Source organism: Fukomys damarensis, unplaced genomic scaffold, assembly GCF_012274545.1.
Source record: "Fukomys damarensis isolate Sample0158 unplaced genomic scaffold, DMR_v1.0_HiC HiC_scaffold_2, whole genome shotgun sequence".
NCBI lineage: Eukaryota > Metazoa > Chordata > Mammalia > Rodentia > Bathyergidae > Fukomys > Fukomys damarensis.
The window spans coordinates 24,067,637-24,089,872 of NW_022900914.1; the positions used below are offsets into that span (position 1 = coordinate 24,067,637).

The 22,236-nt window shown below is 42.0% G+C and overlaps 1 protein-coding gene and 1 pseudogene across 1 annotated transcript in view; both read left to right on the forward strand.

The window, feature by feature from the left end:
• The window catches only part of LOC104856466, a 72,080-nt gene that overhangs the window by 35,548 nt on the left and 14,296 nt on the right, over window positions 1-22,236 (forward strand).
• LOC117286727 lies at window positions 7,225-7,290 on the forward strand (annotated as a pseudogene).

Consider the following 22,236-nt stretch of genomic DNA (forward strand, 5'->3'; position numbering starts at 1 on the left):
TTGTCTACACAGAAGGTTAATTTAACTTTTTCCTTTCCTATTTGTATCTCTTTCATTTCTTTCTCTTGACAAATGCTCTGGCTTAAGTTTCAAGTATGTACTGTTCAGTAATGGGAGTGATGACAGTGGATACTCTTGTCTTATTCTTGCTTTTAGGGGAAATGCTTTCAGCTTTTTCTCATTTAGTATGAGATATGCACTGAGTTTGTCATACATGACTTTCATCAAATTAAAGAAAGATCCTTCTATATCTATTTTACTTTTTAATCATGAAGTGATGTGAGATTTTGTCTGCATCTATTGAGATGATCATGTGATTTTTTGCATCCTCAGGCTATTTTTTATTTTATGAAACAGAAAATTTCATAAGAGAATAACAATAGTTAATACACTGTGTATCATTATCTTCAAAGTGTTACTGAAAATACAAGATATTGACGAAATTCTCTCTTACAAAGAAACAAATGTACCAGCTGCTCCTCAGACAAAGGACTATTATCTAGAATATCTAAAGAACTCAAAAAAATCAGCCCCCACAAATATAAGGACCCGATTAAAAAATGGGCATCTGAAATGAACAGATATTTCTCAGACAAAGAAGTAAAAGCATCAAGTAAATATATGAAAAAATGTTCCACACCTCTGGTCACTTGAGAGATGCAGATGAAAACCTGAATCCCACCTCACCCCACAAAGAATGGCTGCTATCAAGAAATCAAACAATAACAAATGTTGGCGGGATTGTGGGAGAAAGGAACCCTTCTCCATTGTTGGTGGGAGTGCAGACTGGTACAACCACTGTAGAAATCAATATGGAGATACCTCAAAGAACTAGGCTTAGAGGTTCCATTTGACCCAGCCATCCCTCTGCTGGGTATCTTTCCAAAAAAATTAAAAGAATCATATCACAGTGATATATGCACCCCTATGTTTATAGTGGCACAGTTTGTAATAGCTGAAACAGCCCATTTGCCCATCAGTTGGAAACTGGATAAAGAAGATGTGGTTTTTCTATCAAATGGAATATTATTGAGCCATAAAGAATGAGAAATTAGACTCATTCATAGGAAAATGGATACATATTGAGGATATACTCCTAAGTGAAATAAATAAGTCACACATGTATAAATACTAAATAGTTTCTCTGGTGTGAAAAACTATAATGGTACATAAGATCCTAATGATATAATTGACAATGTGAAATAGCAAGAAAAGGGATAAAGGTGTAGGGGAAATGGGAAGGGTAGGGGAAAGGTAATAAGGGAAGAGAAAAAAATGAGAAAATGGAAATAAAGTATTTGTAAATAGGGAAGGGAGAAAGGGGCAAAGGGAGGGCAGGGATAAGGGGAAAAAATGAGAAGCAAGACCTGTCATGTAAAGGTACAAGATCCGAATGATGAATGTAACTGTACTGTATACCTAAAATGTACCAATAAACTCAGTGAGAGAAAAAAAGAAGAAACAAATGGATAGTAATACAAAACATTCCTTTCAATGAACTGAGAAAAACTAGTAATATAAATGAAACAAACAAATGAAACAAACTAGTAATATAATGAAAAGTACATATATGCAAATGAGGAGCTCAATGGAGGCTAGATCAACAGGAAGTGGGGAGAGGTTCAGGTGGTTCTCCAAATTACATATCATTAGTTAATCATATGGTTTTTATCCTTGATTGCATCTATGTGGTATATGACATCAACTGATTGTCATATGTTGAACTGTCCTTGCATCTTCAGGGTGGAACAAATTTGGTTGTATGTATGAACTTTTCAATGTGCTGTTGCATGGATCTTATTAAGGATTTTTGCATATCTGTTCTTCCAGATTATTAATTTGTAGTTTTCTTTTTTGTTGAATCTCTAACGAATTTTGTGATCAAGGTACTTCTGGGTTTGTAGAATGAATTAGTAGGCATTCTTTACTTTTGTATAACATGGAAAAGTCTGAGGAGTACTGGTGTTAGTTCTTTAAAGTTCTTCTAAAACTCAGGAGTAAATCCATTAGGGTTTATTTTAATTGATTTTTTTTTTTTGAGATAAGGTCTCACTATGCTGTTCAGGCTGGCCTTAAACTCACAAGTGACCTCAGCTTCCCAAGTGCTAGGATTAAAGTCATGTGCCACTATGCCCAGCTTTACTGGGCCTTTATTAACTGGGAGAGTTTTGATTACTGCTTTTCTCTTATTGCTTGTTATCGATGTTTAGATTTTTCATATCTTCTTGGCTCAATTTTGGTAGGTCATATGTGTCTAGGAATTTATTTCTTCTATCCATTCTCAAATTTATTGAAATTTATGTTTTCAAAAATACTTTCTACAATTCCTCTGAATTTCAATAGTGTTCTATTTTCTCTTTTCTTTTTTCACCTCTAATTTTATTAATTTTAGTCTTTTTTCTCTCTTGGATAGTTTGACTAGGCATTTATCAATCTTGCTTATCTTTTCAAAGAACAAATTCTTTTATGGACTTATCCCCTCCATTATTCTTTTAGTCTTTATTTCATTAATTTCCACTCTGATTTTTGTATTTCTTTTCTTCTACTAGTTTGGAGTCTGATTTTTTCTTGTTTTTCTAGAAATTTGAGATACACCATTAATTTATTTCTTTGGCATTATTGTTTTTCTCATGTAGGTAATCATAAATTTACCTCTTGGAACTTCTTTTGTTATGCTCCACATGTTCTGATATGGTATATTTTCAACACCATTTGGTCCCAGAAATTGTTAAATTTATCCCCTGCTTTCTTCAATGATTCCCTGATCATTTAAAAAGGTATTACCAACTGTCATATGTTTGTGTACTTTCTAATGTTGCTTTTGCTGATTTCTAGTTTCTTTCCATGTTATCTGATAAGGTGCATGAAATTATACCAGTTTTTTCTATTTATTGAAATTTGCTTTATGACATAAAATATGTTTTATTTTGGAGAAAGTTTGGTGGATTGCTGAAAACAATGTATATTCTGTTGTTCTTGGCTAAAACATTCTGTAGATCTCTGTTAAGTCCATTTTATCTATTTTGTAGTTTCATTCATGGATTGTGGTATTTGTTGATATTTTGTCTGATTTACTTATCTATAAGTATCTATAGATATATCTATACTTATCTATATCTGGGGTGTTAAATCATCCACTATGATTTTATTGGGATCTATCTATCCCTTTATGGAATGTTGTGTTTGTTTTATGAAATTGGATGCACTAATATTGGGGGAGTATGTATCTACAACTGTTATATCTTCTTGGTAAATTGGTCCCTTTACCAATGTGTAGTGGCCTTCTTTGACTTTTCTAATTTTAACTTTAAGTTTACTTTGTTGTATATAAGGATAGCTACTTCTGCTCACTTTGGGGCTCTAGATGTTTGGAGTATTATTTTACAACTTTTCACTTTCACTTTGTGTATGTCTTTGCATGTGAGGTGTGTTTCTTGCAGTCAACTTATAGAGGGGTCTTGTTTTAGATTCCCTCTGGCAGTCTGCTTTTAATTAGAGAGAAGAAAATTCTGTCTTATTATTAAAAGGTATGCATTAACTCCTGCCATTTTCTTGTTTTTCTTGTGCTTGATTCACTTTTGATTCTCATTTATCTGCTCTCCCATTGTGATTTATTCTTTCCCTTGGCTTCAGGACTGTGGAGTCTCCTTTGGTGTTTAGGATTTCTTTAAGTATTTTCTGCAATGACTTAGTGGTCACAAATTTCTTTAGTTTATACTTATCTTGGCAAATATTTATTTCTTCTTCAATTTTGAAGGGCGGTCTTGTGGGATAGTAGTCTGGATTGGCAATTATTTTCTTTCAGGTCCTGAAATACCTCATTCTAAACTCTCTAGGCCCTCTTAAGTTTCTACTGAGAAATCTGCTATTGTTCTGATAGGTTTGTCCTTAAAAGTGATTTGGTGTTTCTCTCTAACAGTTTTAAATATTCTCTCATTGTTCTGAATTTTTGGCAATTTGACTACGATGTGCCATGAAGAGTTGCTTTTGTGACTGTGTCTAGTTGGGGTTCTAAATGCCTGTATTATCTGAGCATCAATCTCATTCCCTAGACTTGAGAAATTTTCTGGTATAACTTTAGTGATTAGATTTTTCTATGCCATTAACCTGTATTTACTCATACTTTTCAAGGCTAATGAGTCTTAAATTTGTCCTTATAAGTCACCCAAGAGCTGTTAAATAATCTGTTCATTATTTTTATTCTGTTTTCTTTATGACGGTCTGAAGGTTCTAATATACCCACCCATCTTCAAGTCCTTACATTCTTTCTTCTAATTGATATTGCTTACTGCTGAGACTTTCAATTGAGTTTTAAATTTGACTACTTAAGGTTTTTTTTTTTTATTTCCAGGATTTCTGTTTGACTGTTTGATTCTTTTTCAGAACCTCAATCTTTTTACTGAAGTGATCTTTCATATCCTTACAGTCTTCCTTAAATTATGTAGCTGCTTATTAGTATCTCCTTTGAGCTCATTGATAATTTTATTAATTGATTCATTCAGCTATATATTTGTCTCTTTAACTTCAATAGTAATTTTAATTATTAGTTTTTAAAAATTCTTTGTCTGAAATTTTTTCTACTTTGATATCTGTGGGATCCATTTTGGGGAACTATGAAGTTTTGGAGACATCTTTTTGCCTTGTTTTCTCATGGTTCCTGTGTTTTTGTGTTGAGGTTTGCAGATGAGTTTGGATAGATATTTCTACCAGTTCTGTGTGGGGCTCTTTTTAGTAAATGATTTTCTCTTAGTCATGTGCCCTGAGCTGTGGGTATGTGTTCATGTGAGAGCACCCACTCAGTCTATTCCAGGTGCTAGATTCAATCCCCAGCACTGCTTGGAGAGGAAAGAATAACTATCAGTAACATCAACAATTAAAAGTAAGCCATATATCAACACATACTTAAGAACTTATTTTAAAATATCTCTACTATTTTACTAACAGGAAAAGAACAGGGGAAGTAATAATACACAATAGGTTAGAAAAATTAAGCATTAATGATATTCAGATTAATATTAATAAATCTGCACAAAAGAAAAAGGGATATGAGAGGAGAAGACAAGACAGAAGGGAAGGAAACAAAAATGAGAAGTGAGAGAAGAGATAAGAAGATTAAATGCAATTATTGAACAGTAAAACAAAATTAGATAACCCTGAAAAGCAACCAGTGATGTGAGAAAATGTGATAAAAAGATAGAACACTATAGAATCAAAAGCAGAAATTTATACACACACCTACACCCGTAGCTACAATCATATACATCACAAACACACATACACACACACACACATGAAACCCAAACCAAATCAAACAAGAAAACCAAAAAAGAAAAGAGAAAAACTGAGACCAATATAATCCTTATGGAGTTATTAATAACGTGGATAATTATTGAATTCTGTCTGCTATAAGGGAGAGTTTTGAAAAGGTTTTTAGCCCAGAGTCCTCCTCAGCTTCTGTCCAAATAGGACAAACTGTTTAGCTCTAGATACTGAGCTCTACCTCCTCAACATCATAGGACAGTCAGTGCTAAAGCAAATTCCTGTGAATGGCAGGGCTCAATCACAACCCAGCACCTCCATTATCTTTTGGGTTTTTGTTGTTTTGTGGATTTTTTTGCTCTTGAGAATGGGGACACAGGTGGAGTTGGAGCTGTCTGCCAAACCTCTTGCTTGCCTCACTTGTGGAGTGGCCTAGACTGTTGGCCTTGGCTCCAGGGACCATAGTTCATGCTCTTGGAGATGTGGCCGATAAGAGGCTGTTCTATGGTATATATTCTGAATGTCTCTGAGCAGCACAGAGGCATTTCAGTGCACAGGTTCTGCACTGCAGATCAAGACGAACACCTCTGAAGAGCTTGTCAGTGATGATGCCTCGAGTCTGCCCCTAATACCTCCGAAAGGATGCCAGGAGCTCTCGCCACTCTCTCTGGGGTGTCTCATCTATGGGCTCCGGTGCTCCACTCCCTCGCCTTTTGCCTATTAAGCCTCTGCAACCAGTGCTGCCTACCTGCCTCTCTCTGCCTTCAGTGCTCCCAGCTCCTGGCTTACATCCCATCAGTCCGTTTAGTTCCACGCCACACATAGCTATAACAGAAACTGAGAAAGCCCAGTCTTTATTCCAGATGGACATTTGCCAGTTAAAATTTCTTACTAGGAAATCAAGATGGAGATACCTCAAAGAACTAGGACTAGAGGTTCCATTTGACCCAGCTATCCCTCTGCTAGGTATCTTTCCAAAAGAATCAAAAGGATCATACCACAGTGATATACGCTCACCTATGTGAGCACAGTTTGTAATAGTCAAAACTTGGAAACAGCTCAATTGCCCATCAGTGGGAGACTAGATAAAGAAGATATGCTTTTTCTGTAAAAGGGAGTACTACTCAGCCATAAAGAATGAGTAATTCATAGACTCATAACTAGATTCATAAACTAGAGTCATTCATAGGAAAATGGACGCATACTGAGGCCATACTTAAGTGAAATACATAGGACACACATGTTTAAATACAGAATAGTTTCTCTGGTGTGAAAAACTAAAAGAGTAAATAAGACCCAAATTGTATAACTGATAATGTGAAATAGAAAGAAAAGGGCTAAAGGTGTAGGGGAAGTGGGAAGGGTAGAGGAAAGGAAAGAAGGGAAAAGAAAAAATATTAGAAAAGGAAAAAAATGGAAACAAAGTCTTTATAAATAGGGGAGGGGGAGGAGTGAATGGAGGACAGGGGTATGGGGAGAAAATGAGAACCAAGACCTCATGTCATGTAAAGGTACAAGATCCCAATGATGAATGTAACTGTACTGTATACCTAAAAAGTATCAATAAATTCAATGAAAAAAAATTCTCTTACTATAAGACCTCATGTCATAAAGGTACAAGATCCCAATGATGAATGTAACTGTACTGTATACCTAAAAAGTATCAATAAATTCAATGAAAAAAAATTCTCTTACTATAGTAAGAGTTAGCATTCTCCAGACAAATGGAATCAATAGAAGGTATGTGTATATAGAAAAATGTTTATTTTGTGGAATCGCTCATACAATTACAGAGATTAATAACTCCAATACTAGCAAGATGGGCTGATAGGCTGGAAGATTCCCTTGTTTGGTGGAGGCCAATCTTTTTTGTTGTGTTTAGGCCTTCAACAATTGGATAAGGCCCACCCATATTATGTAGGGCAATGTTTTACCAAAAACCCACTGATTTAAATATTAATCTCTATCGCTTCTCGGCCTTTTGGCTAAGATCAAGTGTAGTAAATATTAATCTCTTCTAAACCATCCTCCTAGAAAAGCCCAGAATGTTTGACCAAATACCTGGGCAACTCCTGACCCACACAAAATTAACATCACACTACAGCAAAAGTGGAGCCAGATATTGGGGGATAATAGCAGTCTGGGTCACACTGGGGATCAGCAAAAGTACTGAACAGGGATATGAAATCCCTGAGGGCCATGACTGTCACCTTTGCTTCAGCAATTTTCATGACACTTCGCATAGTACTGGTAACTGCTGAGCCCACATTTTCCCTCTTTACAGAAAGTTTGATCTAAACCAGGCTTCCACAGCTTCCCTTCTAGGTCTCTGTCTTGCTAAACTGTTGGGAGGAAGTCGGAGGAAGAGACTTTGGTACCCTCATCAGGGCCTGGCATGGAAGAGGGACACATTAAGGACTGAATCAGGAAGATTCCTAAACTAGGACTCTGATCGTTGGGACTTTGCCCTGATTTTGTGGTGGCCATGAGCATGCCAGTTAGTACAAGATGACTTCAAGCAACTTCATCTTCTGGCCTTCAGTGAGAAGAATCATTCTCCCACTCCTCTAGGGATACTTGAAATTAAGAATTAACATCTAAGAAGAACTTGAGAAAAATTTAAAAAGCAACTCCGATGTTAAATAATTTGCATTCACAAATAATTTGCTTTTGCTTTGTCCTCCCCTCTCTCTGTTCATTTAGGAAATGCAAGAGCTGAGCACCTTCTTTATGGGGGTCAACTTTGGCCTGCTTGTACACCACAGCAAGGCTGCCTTACTTGGGCTCACTCCACTCCCTTACACCAGTAGGTCATGGATGGCTCAAGGCTCATTCTTCCCTCCCATAACCACACAACTGTGGGGCCAACAGGGATTTGTCCAGCTTCCTCTTCATCCTTAGTCTCCATGAATCTCTGAGAAAGAAATCAGCTCACACAGTTTCAGATGCACTGTTCCCTCCACATGATGAAATGTACACAGAGCCCCTCAAAATTGGTGTTAAAAGCACATAAACCTCTTCAGTTGTTGAGATTCTAGCCCAAGCAGGGTGTATGTGTAATATCACTAAAAGCAGGTATGATGGATAAAAATGAATGATGGCCCCTTCCAAACATAAACCGAGCTGCTCATCCCCCGGGGTTGTTTATAAATAGAGGGGGGTCCATTTACTCGGGATCCTGGCAACTCCATTTAGATAACGACCACAGTTCACACCCAGCCATCACTCTCTTGCTCACCAGCAGCGATTAATCAAACAGTGTTTTGGTTTCTCCCGATATACATCTAGTCTTTCCGGCTGTGAGTGAGGTGAAGATGCATGCCTTCAAGAGTTTATAGAACAGCCAAGCCATACATTAGAAGGCAGGCCAGACATGTCAGGCTGGACAGGGCAGTTGGAACTCACAGTTGGAAGCAGCTGCAGAGGGTGGGGATTCCGGAAGTCCCCAGTCTTAACAATCTCCCCAAATCCCCTGGATCTCATGGTCCGTGTAAGCAGAGTCCTAGGGGGATGAACTGCAATGTAGCAGGCATGACTGTGGAGTGAAAGAGGAATGTGAGAGAGTTGCAGTCATTGGCCATGGGAGAGTTAGATGGAGTAGGTGTCCAGGATAACTGGAGGACAAGGTCATTGGAAGGAGTGGTAGCCAAGGAATTGAGACATCTGGATGTTGAAGTGGCTTTTTTTTTTTTTTTAATAATTGTGGGCTATAGCACATAAAGGGGAAATATTTATCTAATTCATTTGTGATGGACTAACCCCAGCTTTGACTTGGCCCCACTAGGACCTACAATTCACGAGAAGCTACTTTTCAAATCTCCATCACCCCCTTCATGTCCTTTTCTCCCATCCCAGCATAGATTTTTGTGTCCCATGATTATAAGCCCTTCTTTGCACACATTTTCACCTCTCTGGCCCCTTTCTCCATTGCATTACCCAGCAAAATCTTAATCCCTTGAAAAATGGAGCTTGCAACTAGTTTATACCTACACCCAGGGGGTGGAGTACAGCCAGAATATCATGGATATATTTCCCATTCCTGTTCATGACCCCGAATTCTACCCTCAGTTTTGCCTGATAACTCTAGTCCAGCTGCCGTCCCACTTCCCAGACAGCACCCTGCTGTATACACCGGCACAGGCCAGCTTCCTTCTCTGAGAGAATTCAAGCAACCACAGGGGACATTTTCATATTCCCACTCTCATATTTACCCACTTACCTGCACCTGCACCCACACTCTGCCTTCCCTCCTGTCACTGGGGAGGAACTGGCTCTTATCCAAAGCAAGCCCCTTTGTTCTCTTTACATTAGATCATCCATGTTAGCATGTTGATGAGTTATAATATTGCCTCTGCTTAGAAACCTCTCTTGACCCTATGACCCCCCTCCAGCTACCACTCTCCTTCTGCTGTAGCAAAATCTCTGGGCTATCCCAGCTGCCTGCTCTCTTGTTTCCTCCTGAACTCACTCTAGGTGGCCTAGTGTTCTTATCACACTACCCAAACTTTCCTTGTCAAGTTTACCAATGCTCTCCATGTTGGAAAATCTGATGGTCAATTCTCCATCCTCATCTTACCTGCCCTACAGCAGTCTTTGACATGGCCAATCACTCTGTCCTCATTTGGCTTCCAGACTTCCATGCTGTTGCAACTTCATGTAACAAACTGACTACAGCTATGCCCTGGTAGATGCCTTTTCTGGTTCCTTTCTGTCCTCTCAGGCTGTGCACATAGACACAGCTCTAGACAGTCCTTAGACCTCTTCTCTCTTGACCACACTTACTCCCTCGATTATCTCACCTTCCCGCTCTCACATTTCTATCTCCAGCCCTTGAATTCTAAATTCACTCAACTAGATGCAAACACTTTCCACTTAAATATGGTGTGTAAATTTAATGCGCCCAAAGAAGAGTTCTTTGTTCCACTCTCTATCCCAGATTTCCTATCCTCTTTCTTTCCTCATCCCACAAATAGCAACTCCTTCCTTCTAGTACTTAACCCAAAAGCCAAGATATCATCCATGACACTTTGCCCTCTTCTCATCTCGTCTCTTCTCTTCTTCTCTCCCCTCCCCTCCCCTCCCCTTCCTTTCCATTCTCTCCTCCTCCTTCTTCCCCCTCCATTTTCTCAATCTCCAAATTATTAGCAGTTCTGTTCTCAAAATTCATCCAGAATCTAGCTAGTCCTTACCATCTTTGTTGCCACAACCAAGGTCTAAATCTCCATACTCCCTCACCTGGTATATTACAGTAGCCCCAGTTGGGGACCTCGAACACCAACATGCAGCCTCTTTATAATGTCCTGTGCATTGTGACTAGGTTTAAGGTCAAGTGGCTGGACAGAGAGGGAGAAGAAGAGAGGGAGGAGAGAGGAAGAGACGGGGGGCAAATACCACATTGAAACACTCTGAATACTCAAGGAATAGTCCCTGGGTCCAAAGGAGTTTATCATTAGGCAGGAGAGGCAGAGGAGGGAACTGCACCTATGAGGACCCCAGGTTCTAGGCGCTATCACAAAAGTAGGTACAGGGAACCTTGGGAATGAGGGGAGCTTGCTGAGCAGAGAGGGGTTGGGGTTGTCTCTGAAGGCCCAGCAGGAATTGCACCATGAAGGAGAGGGGGTTCCACCAAAGGGAAGCACACAAAGGCAAGAGGTGGAAAGGGTGCTGTGAACTATAGGACTTGGTGAGGTCAGCAGCTACAGACTAGGAAAGGGGTAGTAAACTGACTTCCCACTGATTCAAATCCCGAATCTTCCACTAATTATTCTTGGAGAAACTAGGTCACCTCTCTGAACCTGTTTTCTCATTTTAAGCATGGGAATTACTTTCAGTCTTAAGAAAAACTATCACAGTGTGTGACGCTTAACAAACACTTATCTACTTTAAAATTATTTGATTTAAATTGTCCAATACAGGTATTTTTTTTCCATTGAGTTTATAGGTACTTTTTAGGTATACAGTACAATTACATTCATCATTGGGATCTTGTACCTTCACATGACAGGTCTCGGTTCTCATTTCTTCCCCATACCCCTGCCCTCCCTTCACCTCCTCCTCCCTTCCCTGTTTGCAAAGACTTTGTTTCCATTTTTTCATTTTCTCATACTTTTTTTCTTTTCCCTTCTTTCCTTTCCCCTACTCTTCCCACTTCTCCTACACCTCTAGCCCCTTTCTTCCTATTTTACAATACCAGTTATACAATTTCAGGTATTTTTTTAATTTAAAAAAAATAGGTCCAAACAATATTTGGAAGGTTTTGTTTCATTTTGTTCTTCCAGTTTTAATCTAAGAAACAAAAGGAGAAATTTTGAGAGCACAGAAGCAGAAAGGTTAATTCCCCGCAGCCTGCCTTGAATCAAAGCTGTGCAGCTTATCTTGTTATATCTTCTCATCCCTATTTTCAACCCAGAAATCCCTTGCAGCAGGCCATGTGTGGATTCTGGAGCTAATCTAAGAAAGCTGTCCCACAAGTGGCCCGGCAGAGGAGGCAGTTTCTAGGTCCTGTCACCTTCTGAAGGCCCTGTTACCTTCTGACATGGAGGCAGTGGAGAGAAAATAAAATGAAAATAAGTTTTCTTTCTAACAAAGTTTAAAGCCCATACTGTTAGGGACAGTGCAGATAATACCCGAGACCTGCCTTCAACATGCTTACAACACGTAAAGGGCCTAGACTTAGAGCTGTAGACTGCAGTTAGAATAGGAGCAATCAAGCATTTCTAAGGTCAGAACAGAAGCTGGGGATGTTGGATCAAGTTTCAGGGCCAGCAGCCCCATCCTGGCTGTCGTGGTCTGAAGAGCCCAGGCTCTCTTACCAAGTCTGACGGTGCTGAGGCAGATGGTATCTCTCCTTAATCACCTACTTCTTTTTCAGCTGTTCATTTCAAAACTGCAAGTTTCTGGAAAGGAAGTCCTAGTCAGACCCTACGACTGTTAGGCCAGATCCATCCAAAAGCCTGTCCCACATGCTTTGAGGATTAGTGTTGGTCTTACTTAATCTAATTAATGTTTCGATAATTTAGCAATTTTGTATGCTTTTAGAGGGCTTACAGGGGAGCAGCCCTGGCAGACAAGCCACGTTTTCTTTGTCTTAGAGAGATGCCTCTTCTGATCCCATTAATGAGAAACACCCCACCGGTACTGAGCCACGTAAGGAGGAGAAACTTCCCTGCTTCTGGGGGCAGGGAGATCCCCAGCAGTGGGACCACTGAGGTGTGGGGAGGTGGGGGCTGAGCAGAGCAGAGCAGTGGCTGTCACATCAGTGTCAGGGGGGAAGGCTCTGTCCAGGTTTCATGCTGTGGCCCCACCAGTATGGCACTGGGTAAGGCACTCTGGGTGCCAGATATAAACACCAACTTGCTGGGCTGCCCTGGACTAGGCTTTCCTTCCCCGAGGTTCCATTTCTTCCTATTTCAATGAACCATGATAACCCTTATCTTACTGTCTTCGTGGCTGATACATAGCCCATCCACCCACAGTGGAGGAGGGATTCTCAGATCACCGGGAAGTGGTGAGGGAAATTAAAATTAGACCTCATTTGAAGATCCCAGAGAAGCCCAAGGACCAGGACTGTAAGGAGGCTACAAATGCCCCTCTGCCTGGTGAGATGTGCCTTCCAAGAAAGGCACAACCAACTTCTTCCTTCTAACCCAAACTCTAAAGAGCAGGATCAGGTGTGCAGGCCTCTGGGTGGGATGGACAAGGCTCCATCAGTGTCCTGCTCTGTACCCAGGGTGCCAGGTGGTTGGTTGCCTTGAGCCTCTTCATCTGTAAGTGGGTACAATAACAAATAGGCCGCCCTTCCCTCACATGATCCAAAGCATACATTTTGGTTATTACAGTTCAATAACCCATGTCCTCAACAGTGTGGTCCAAATGTCAGTTACCATGGATATTCACTGTGACTAATTTCATAAAATACAGACTTCTCTGCTAGCCCTTCAATCATGAGTCTCTCTGTAAACCACAGTGGCACATCATGACCAGTGGCCAATCACTCCTCTGTTTTCAGTGCCTCTCTGCCCACCTGATTCTCAGCCCAGGCACACATGGCAAAGCAGGCAGCTCAGTCGCCTCCATGTTTCCAAGTGATACATTCAAGATATTTCACGAAGAAGACACTCACAAAAGGCAATTGGCCAAGAAAGATCAAAGTGGAGCATCTTTAATACTTGGTATTTGGTAAAATCTTTCAAATTTCTCCTAATTTGATCGACAGTAGGAGAGACAGACAGTTTCTAGGTGGGCTCGGGACCCTGGATAGACCTCCACTCTCAGAAAGGAAGTCAAAGGCCCCTAGCCCAGACTACATCCCTTGTCTCTCATTTCTCTAGGGAACCACCAATCTAAAGCACTGATTTTATAGTCAACTCAAGGCAAAATGGAGGGAGAGGTCAGGGGGGGAATAAGGATTGCAAATAGTTTAGAAGACAAGCTCAATGCCAAACTGTTGTCTCCTACTTAAGAGACTTTCGGCAAATTTCATACCCTCTTTAGACCTCGATTACCTCATTTGTAAATTAAAGATAGTGTCTACACACACAGTTTAGAGGTCCACATGTGATAATCTGTATAAGACCTTTGCAAAGTTGCTGGCATATTGAGACTGCTCTATGATGTTTGTTACTAGGAAGCAGTTATTCTTTTAATAAGGAGCATTCACATTCATGTAGAAAGTTCCAGAACATCAGGTTTTCATCTCTATCCAAATAAAAGAATTTGGTCTTGAATTGCGCAGTACAAAGGCTTTGTGTTATTGGTGCACACATAAACACCACACTCATGGTTGGTAAGCAGATCTCTGTGTCAGGTAGAAACTTTAGAGCTTCTCCCACTGTGGGCTCCCACACCCTCCTCCCCAGAATTCATCATCCACCTCTGAATAAGATGCTATTGAGCTTATGATTTGTAATAAGGAGGAGCTTGCCTTCACTCATCTTCATCAATAGGGCCCACAATGGAAGTTGTTTTATTTCAGATTCTCTCCTAATGCTCCTTGCCCTTCCTTTTCATCCTTGGCTGTCTTGTGAGGGGATCAGCCAAGGTTGAGGGATGGTCTGTGGGAAGAAATGACTCTGAGGTTCTGACCACTCCAGCCCCTATGAGTTCTTCCTCCTTGGTCTCTCTAGTACCACTGATCATTGCTGGCATGGCATGTAACACAGCTTGGTTACCAAGCATTGTGTCCCTAGGCAGATGGTACATCCATGAAGGGACAGGGCCACCCATGATCTGCTCCTCTCTTCTGAAGCAGCTCCCAATAGCTGCAAGTGCTGTAAGCACCAGCTGATCTGTTGAGAGGAGGGACTGACCTCTCAGGGAAGTGGAATAGGAACTCTGGACTGGGAATGGCCTGGAGGTGAGGACAAATCTTACATGCCTCCAGTCCACAGCTATCTCATTTTTATCCCTGCACCTGGCAGTGTAGGCAGAATTTGCCACCTCCAATAAGGTCTGCCAAACTGGACACACCTGAACGTGTCTCAGGAGCCTTCTTGGTTCTAGGAAATGGGGCAGCTGTGCTTTCTGGAGGCAGTGGGAGGGAAGAGCCTGATACCTTTAAGGACCACACGGCAAACTGTTCTGCTGCATACTTTGCAGGTCCCAGCACAAAATGAAAATGAGGAGGGAGGCTTCCTTGCCTAAAAATTGTTATGAATTCTAAGACGGTGACAGTAGAGCATTAAACCAAGTGCCAGACCATTTTCACGCGGGGCCCACAGAAGCTTAGAGTCCTGTACTGGCCAGGTCTCAGGCCCATGAAGCAGGCTATTCAGAAGCTGTGTCCAACTTGAGCACATGCAGTCACTCACCATTCTGCCCCTCTATGCCAGTGTCAGAGCCAGAGAAAAGGCAGCATCAGGCTTCTTCCACCCTGAGAGCAGGATGGGGACAAAAGGAGTGCCAGCAGGACTAGTGTGGTTGCCCTCCACAAAGGCCCCAGCAGCCTTGCAGGTGGAAATGTCAAACACAGGTTCAAGCTCGGCGTTTACCTGCATGAGGAAGGCAATTTCTTGCTAGTCAAGCTCGGGAGTCACAGCCTCACCTGCCACAATATTCACTCACTATTGCCCTGAGCTCTGAATCTGTGGTGGTTTCTTTATCATCTTTACCCTCATAGGCAGCATGACTGGCTTGAGTCAATTGCAAGTCACTCTGGAGGAAAACCCAGGGACACCATGGCCAACCACAAGGGAGGAAGAGGAAGCAATGCTCAGGTCCCTCTGCCCATCAGCACTAAGCCCTGTGAGATGACAGCAGCTTCCCTTCCTTGTATGTAAAGTTTCCCAGAAGGAGGGAGGGAGGAAGAGGACCAGTCTGTCTCTTCTGCTGAATGTGCCAGGCACAGCAAGAGAGGCTGAAGTGCCAGAAGGGCTGGGGGGACCTCTGCTCTCCCTGAGATCCATGCATCCTGAACTCCCCAAGGCAGCCTGGGCCGGCTGCAGTTCACACGCTGACTGTGGCCAAATACTTTAAGAGGAATGAGCACTTGCTAACTTGTGGAGTTCCCCATGAAGGTATCAAAGTTTTCCTAAGGATTTAGCTTGTCACGAGTGCATAACACCTAAGAAAACTCTGCTTTTGAGAGTGACGTTCCAGAAAAGCCAGATAATACACGCGGATGAGCCTCCTGTCTGCAGAAGCCGAATGAACACAGCGTCCTTTTATTTCTCACAAATGCTTCTTCTATTCTGTTTGCATTTCTGACAATACTCTTCCTCTGGCATGGCTTCTACATGTCATACCATCAACCTACATTATTAGAATAATCACACAAGTAATACAAACAATGTCTAATTAAAATACAGGTGACATAAAAGGAAAGAAATCTGCTATAAATTGAAATACTATTTTATTCTACGTAATAGACTATATTCTGTATATGTGCTAAGTATTTTATGGTGTGTGTTATATGTGTGCTAGATGATATATGTCAGCATTATGTATCACATACATGTACATCAGCTGTAATATAAATACATATCATTATATTCCATTGATTTCAGTTACTTAAGAGATAATTTAGGCTTCCTTTTTCCAGATTTCTCAATACTTTCCGTCCTGATGGGTCTAGATGTCACTGTCATGTGATGGGTCACTTGACATCACGTGACTATACTGAAGAAGAGAGGTTTTAACCTTTCAGCTTGTGGCTTTACCAAACTGATAGCCACTCTGTTCCTTTTTAATGTGATCACATGCAATTACATAATATTCTATGTCAACAAATTACTATTTTCTCTCTATCTTGACAAATAACTGACTATTACCCATTATGCTGGTCAGCAAACCTGGTTGCAAACTCCTCCATGCCTTTATGTATCAAGCAGTAATGGAACACATTACCCAGTATCTCAAGGTTGACCATGATGGTTGTAGCTTTCTACAGTTGTCATGGCCAATTTACAAAACTGAGCAGTAAACTGCACTTGCAAAGGACCAGCTTGATTGCTTTTCTCTGGTCGTTTTACTTACAAGCTTTCAGGCATGGAGAGTTTGGAGGGTTTTTTTTTCAAACAGGCACGCAATGTCCATCATTTCCAGCCAATCCCTTCACCTTACAACTTCTGAAATTTGCTTTTATCCTCTGTTATCACTTGCTTTATATTAGAGCCATCTTCTGCACAAAGAAAAGGCAGCAAACTCTTGGTGGCCTCTCCAACATTAACCTCCTCTGTTAAATCCTGGTTAATGGACCTACTTCCCCTCACAGAGTTTCAAAATGGTGGCTCTGGCCTATGTGCATGACCCAATCCTAGACAATGTAACCTGAGGAAAAGTAAGCTGGAACTCCTGAGTAAGGGCTTCCTCATCAAAAGAAGAGCAAGGGAAATGACACTTCTTGCATTTGGATGTGGAGCATGGTAAGTAAGAAAATCCACAGGCTGAGTTTGATGAAGCAGAGAACTTGAGTGAGCCTGGGTCCTGAGTGTAGTCAGTCTCTGAATGACCACTCCTGCTTCTGCCCTTCTCAGAAGAATACCCACGCTATTCACACTTTGGGCTTTGCAGTTTGTTTTGCACTCTTCCCAACTAATAGCATTTACTTGACTTAAGAAGGACTAATTGTTCTAACAGTATGGCGGGGGGAGGGCTGCATTTCCAAATGTTTCAGTCAATGCCTTGTTCTAAGCCAATGGCCTTTCCAATCTTAGACTTTTGCAAGAAGGTTCCCTATAGACATCCTCCACCTTCCAACTTTCCTCTGCCAAATCCAATTTCTTGTTTTTTATCCATCCTGTTCCCACATTAGGTAAAATGCAGATCTGGCTTTTGTGGTACAGAGTCTAATAGGAACGACTTACACAAAGTAGGCATTTATTTATTCATCTCTGCCTAACAGCTGAGCATAGTCTGTGGCTGTGGGACAACTTGACACCTGGGAGCCCAGGCTCTATCTTGTTGCTCTGTGGTTCTCAACACCCAGCTCCCTTCTATGATCTGGGAGAGAGTTCCAGCTTTCCTGCCATCACACCTGCAGTCCAGCAGTGGCAAAGGGGATAAAAGAAGATGGGAAGACCATACGCCACCCTTCTAGAGACATGATCCAGAAACTAGGTAAAGCAAAGGCCCAGTTAACATTTAGGGATCTGCAATGAAAGCAAGAAGAGAGATGTGTACTGGGAGATAACTAGCAGTCTCTATCATTGTCTTCTTCAAGTTCTTGAGTCAGGTGCCTCTATTCTCAACAGCCTCCCCTCCCAGGACAATGAGAAGATTCTGCAGCTTTTTCCTGCATTTCCTGCAAAACTTGGTCCAGACTCACAGAAGGTTTCTTCTTCCTTTCGGCCACATTTTAATGGGATGTCTGTGCTCTGCCCTTATCAAGGTCAATGTGGTGTCTCCAACACCAGTTCAATCTCTTTGCAAGAAAGGCAGAAAGAAAAAAGAAAGAAAGAAAGAAAATAAATGACTACCTTAGTACCAAAAGTAAACACAACTAACCAAAGCAACTCTTTACAATGAAGGTAATGCAGTGCTCTCATAGCGGGAAGACTGTTTTTCATGTTTTGTCTCTGCCTATTTGGAATCAGGAGGCCTTGTCCCCCATGCCAAGGCACACTGGACTCCCCTTGTCCCACCTGAGCTGCTGGTATTATCCTCTCTTTGCCACCCAGGAGGGACAGCACCAACTCATCTTCTCATTTTTTTAAATTCCAAGAAATGAAGGGGGTGTTCATAATGATGATGATAGCAACTAGAATTTATTGAGATTTTCCAAGTACTAGGTTCTCCTCTGAGTTCTTTACCTGGCTTACTTCATTTATGTCTCACAACAGCCCTCTGAGGTTGGCATTCTTTTCAACTAACAGATGGGAAATTCAGAAATTTTTTAAAAAGGTTAACTTTCCCAAGATGATACAACCATGGTTTAGATATGAAAGGAGACTGGTTTGTATATTAGTTTTTGTGGTATACTGAATTGAACCCATGAGCTATGCCCTCAGACTTTAAAAAAAAATTATTTTTGAGACAGAGTCTTGCTTCAGTTGCTAAATTGCCCAGGTGGACTCAATGTTGCAATCCTCCTGCTTCAGCCTCCCAGTGTTGTAGAATTACAGGCATGCATTATTATACCCAACTTTTGTGTTATTTTTAAATTAAAAGTCATTGGGGGTTTGCCTAATTATAAATTTCACTATCTAAAGGTATGAAGAAAAAAATAAAAATCACCCATCATATCATTTTCACAAAGACAGTTACTATAAACACATTGCTATATTTCTTTTGCCTCTGCAGGTGTATCTCTGTATTTTTTCCTGGTTTGCTTTAATATCTAGTGACCCAGCTCCCCGCAGACTCCCACCTTATAGGGACAGTGTGCTCCCCGCACTTGTAATGTGGCTTCATTGAAACCTTCAGCATGGCGTGACCTTCAGAAATCACTCTGGTTGGAGGTAGCTCTGCAGAATGTGGCCCTTGCTGCCTGATATTCACCCAGGGACCTGCCAGGAGTTCTTCAGGCACAAAAAGTACTACTTGGATGTTTTAAAGATGTCATCTGCACCCTTAAGTTGTAACTCAAATCCTCCCTGGTGACTGCCACTTGAACCCCACAACTTCAAGGAAGATGGCACATGTGGCTTTGGGCTCCATCTGAAGTCCTTAAGCAATCAACAAGAAATTCTCTCAGAGGCAAACTCAGGCTTTTAGAGGCAGGAGCTGAGGAACTGAGACACATGATGACATTCAATGATTGCATAGGGTCTTGCATCACCAGGCAGTCATTGTGCCCTGCTCTCCATGGTGTTAAGACCCCCAGACCTGGGCAGGAAAGACACATTGCTAGGTTAAAGATACCCACTTTCCCTGAAGCCAATCAAATCAGGAAATGTTTCCTCAAACTGCTTAGGCAGGTAGGTTAAACATCTTGTGGCTACTCTCAATCAGGGCCCATTCTGCCAGACTTTTGGGGTACAAGAAATATTTCCAGGATGCCAAGGAGAACAAGAAGAACATTTTCAAAGTCTCTTTTCTCTCTGAAAGAACCTCTCATCCATTATTTATTGCTCATTCTTCTCTCTTCACAGCTGTTCTAAACATTTATTGATTCTTGGCAAAGGATATCTTGGCCTGTTATCTTTGAGTCTATTGGCGGCTTGGTCCCTAGCACTTAATTACGTATTCGTGGAGGTGTTTCTTAGGCTACCAGTGTAACCCTCATGGCCAAGCTCAGTGGCTGATCAATAGATATTTTTATTTGTTCCAGCACTAACTGACAGGAGGCATTTCTGAATCCATATATTCCTAAGAGCTCTCTAGACTGGCCTCTGAGAGCTCTCTTACTCCTGTTTGGTTCCTCCAATCCTCACAATCCACAGTGAGGTGGCACTGCCTCTTTACCAAGGAGAAAAGTTGCAACTCCGAGGAGCACAGCAATTTTCTGGGGCCCCCTCCAGTGCATGGGGAACAGCCAGAGCTGGAAGGGCAATTTTCTGACCCCAAAGTCTCAGTGTTCCTGCCCTGATGTGACAGCTGTCTTGCTTCTGGCACAATCAATTGGACTGTGGGGAAACCTCAGCAGTGTGAAGAGGGGCAGAAGGGGCCCTTTGCAGGCTCCCGTCTGCCTTGCCTTGTCCACGGGTTCACTGTTTGCTGAGGGGTCCACACGGGCCTTGGCCGGGCTCCTCATTTTTCCACTGATTCTTTCATTCTTTTCTCCCTGCCCCCTCACTTCCCTACTAAATACAGAAAGGACCCCAGGAATAAAATTCAACCACTCAACCAACAGAAAGCAAAGGTTAGAAATTGAACGCCAGCCCTCCCAAAGCCAGGAAATTCCAGAGACATGGTTCTCATGGCAAAGGGACTTCAAGTTACATATTTTGCAGTCTGGCTCACTGGCTGTACTTTTGAGTGTGAGGCTTAAGAAGGGGTCTGCCTGTGCCACGAGGGTGCCTCTGGGCTCTGAGACCCATATTGGATTGCACACAGGCTGTACTGTGGATTAGCTGTGAGATTTGCAAATGTATAGTTTACAATGTGGTAAGAGCCTCGAGGCCTGAGCAGGCAGCTCTGAGGGCAGTTCCTGTGGCGTCCTGGGGAAGGGGGACGACTGTTGCTTGGCCTTCCAGGCTGCATTAGCACAGCTGGGGTCTGTGGAGCTTTCTTGCTGTAAAAATCCATCTACGGTGCACCTAATATGATTTTCAGGGTCCTTCCTCCTCCCAGTGTGGTTGGGTGTGTTCCCTGGATAAAGCCTGCAATGTCTCACAAGTCCAGACAGGCTGGATGCCCAGCGTTTTAGAATCAGACACTGGGCTCCAGGAGAAGTTTTTTCTTCATCAGCTCTGCGCTAAATGTGGAGTCCTATGTGCCCCCCACGCACATCTTTAGCTTCCCAGAGAGTGGACAAAGCACCTGTTCCAAATGTCAGGCTGAGCACCGCCCTCCCTACTGTTTCTCTGGCCCCAAAACAGAACCTAGAGAGCTCTCTAACCCACTGTAAGACACAAATCCTCACCCCAACCTGCAGAATGGGACTGAGCTTTTCTCCAAAAGTCAGAGACTTCTCTTTCCTGTTCTGAGCTGTCCTGTGGCCTCCTAGAGCAAGCCAAGGTCTCCACACTTCCTTTCTCAAGGACCTCTGTACTCTGCATTTTAGCAAGAGAAGCAAAACTGAGTCTCAGACCTGGGCTTCTTTCTGCCAAGACCTAGAAGACAAAGCTGGGGAAGCAGGCATTCTCCATACTACTCTGAGCAGGAAGCTGATGCTGTGGAGCCTATAGGCCAATGATGGCAAACCTTCTAGAGCTTTTGACTACAGTGAACAGCCCACTGAAGCACATGTGCCAGAGATTTGCCCCTACTGCACAGCCTCTTCTCCTTTGCTTCCTCATCTCTTCCATTTCAGGAGTTAGTTGTTTGCCATGAGACAGAGAAGCTGCTCTGAAAGACTCTGATTGCAAAAGCAGAGAGGAAGTTTCAGTACCCTTCCACATTCCCCAGGAGAGCTCTCATTCTCTCTCCCTTCTTTTTATGAGCTGCCTAAATGAATGATTGAATGAATAAGTGAATGAGTGCTGCTCTAACTCTCTTCTTTCAGAGTGAGCCACACAACTCACTCATGAGGATGGGGCATTTGGAGCTTAATAAGAGGTAATTTATTGCTGGAGAAAGGTTCAATTAAAAGAGAATGGGGGAGAGAGGGAGGGAGAGGGAGAGAGAGAGAGAAAGAAAGAAAAGAAAGAAAGAAAGAAAGAAAGAAAGAAAGAAAGAAAGAAAGAAAGAAAGAAAGAAAGAAAGAAAGAAAGAAAGAAAGAAAGACAGACCTGTGGCTCTTGGTTGGAGAAAGCAACTTACTGGAAGTCATTTTAGCTGAAAGACAAATCCTGCACAAATGCAGAAATCAACACAAGCTGACTTCTCCACAATTGGACTAGATGTGTCCTTTTGGTGTAAACGCGAGGGGCTGGAATAGGTCTTCTACCCTGAATATCATTCATATCACTCTGTCTCTAACAAGGACTCCCCTGGTAG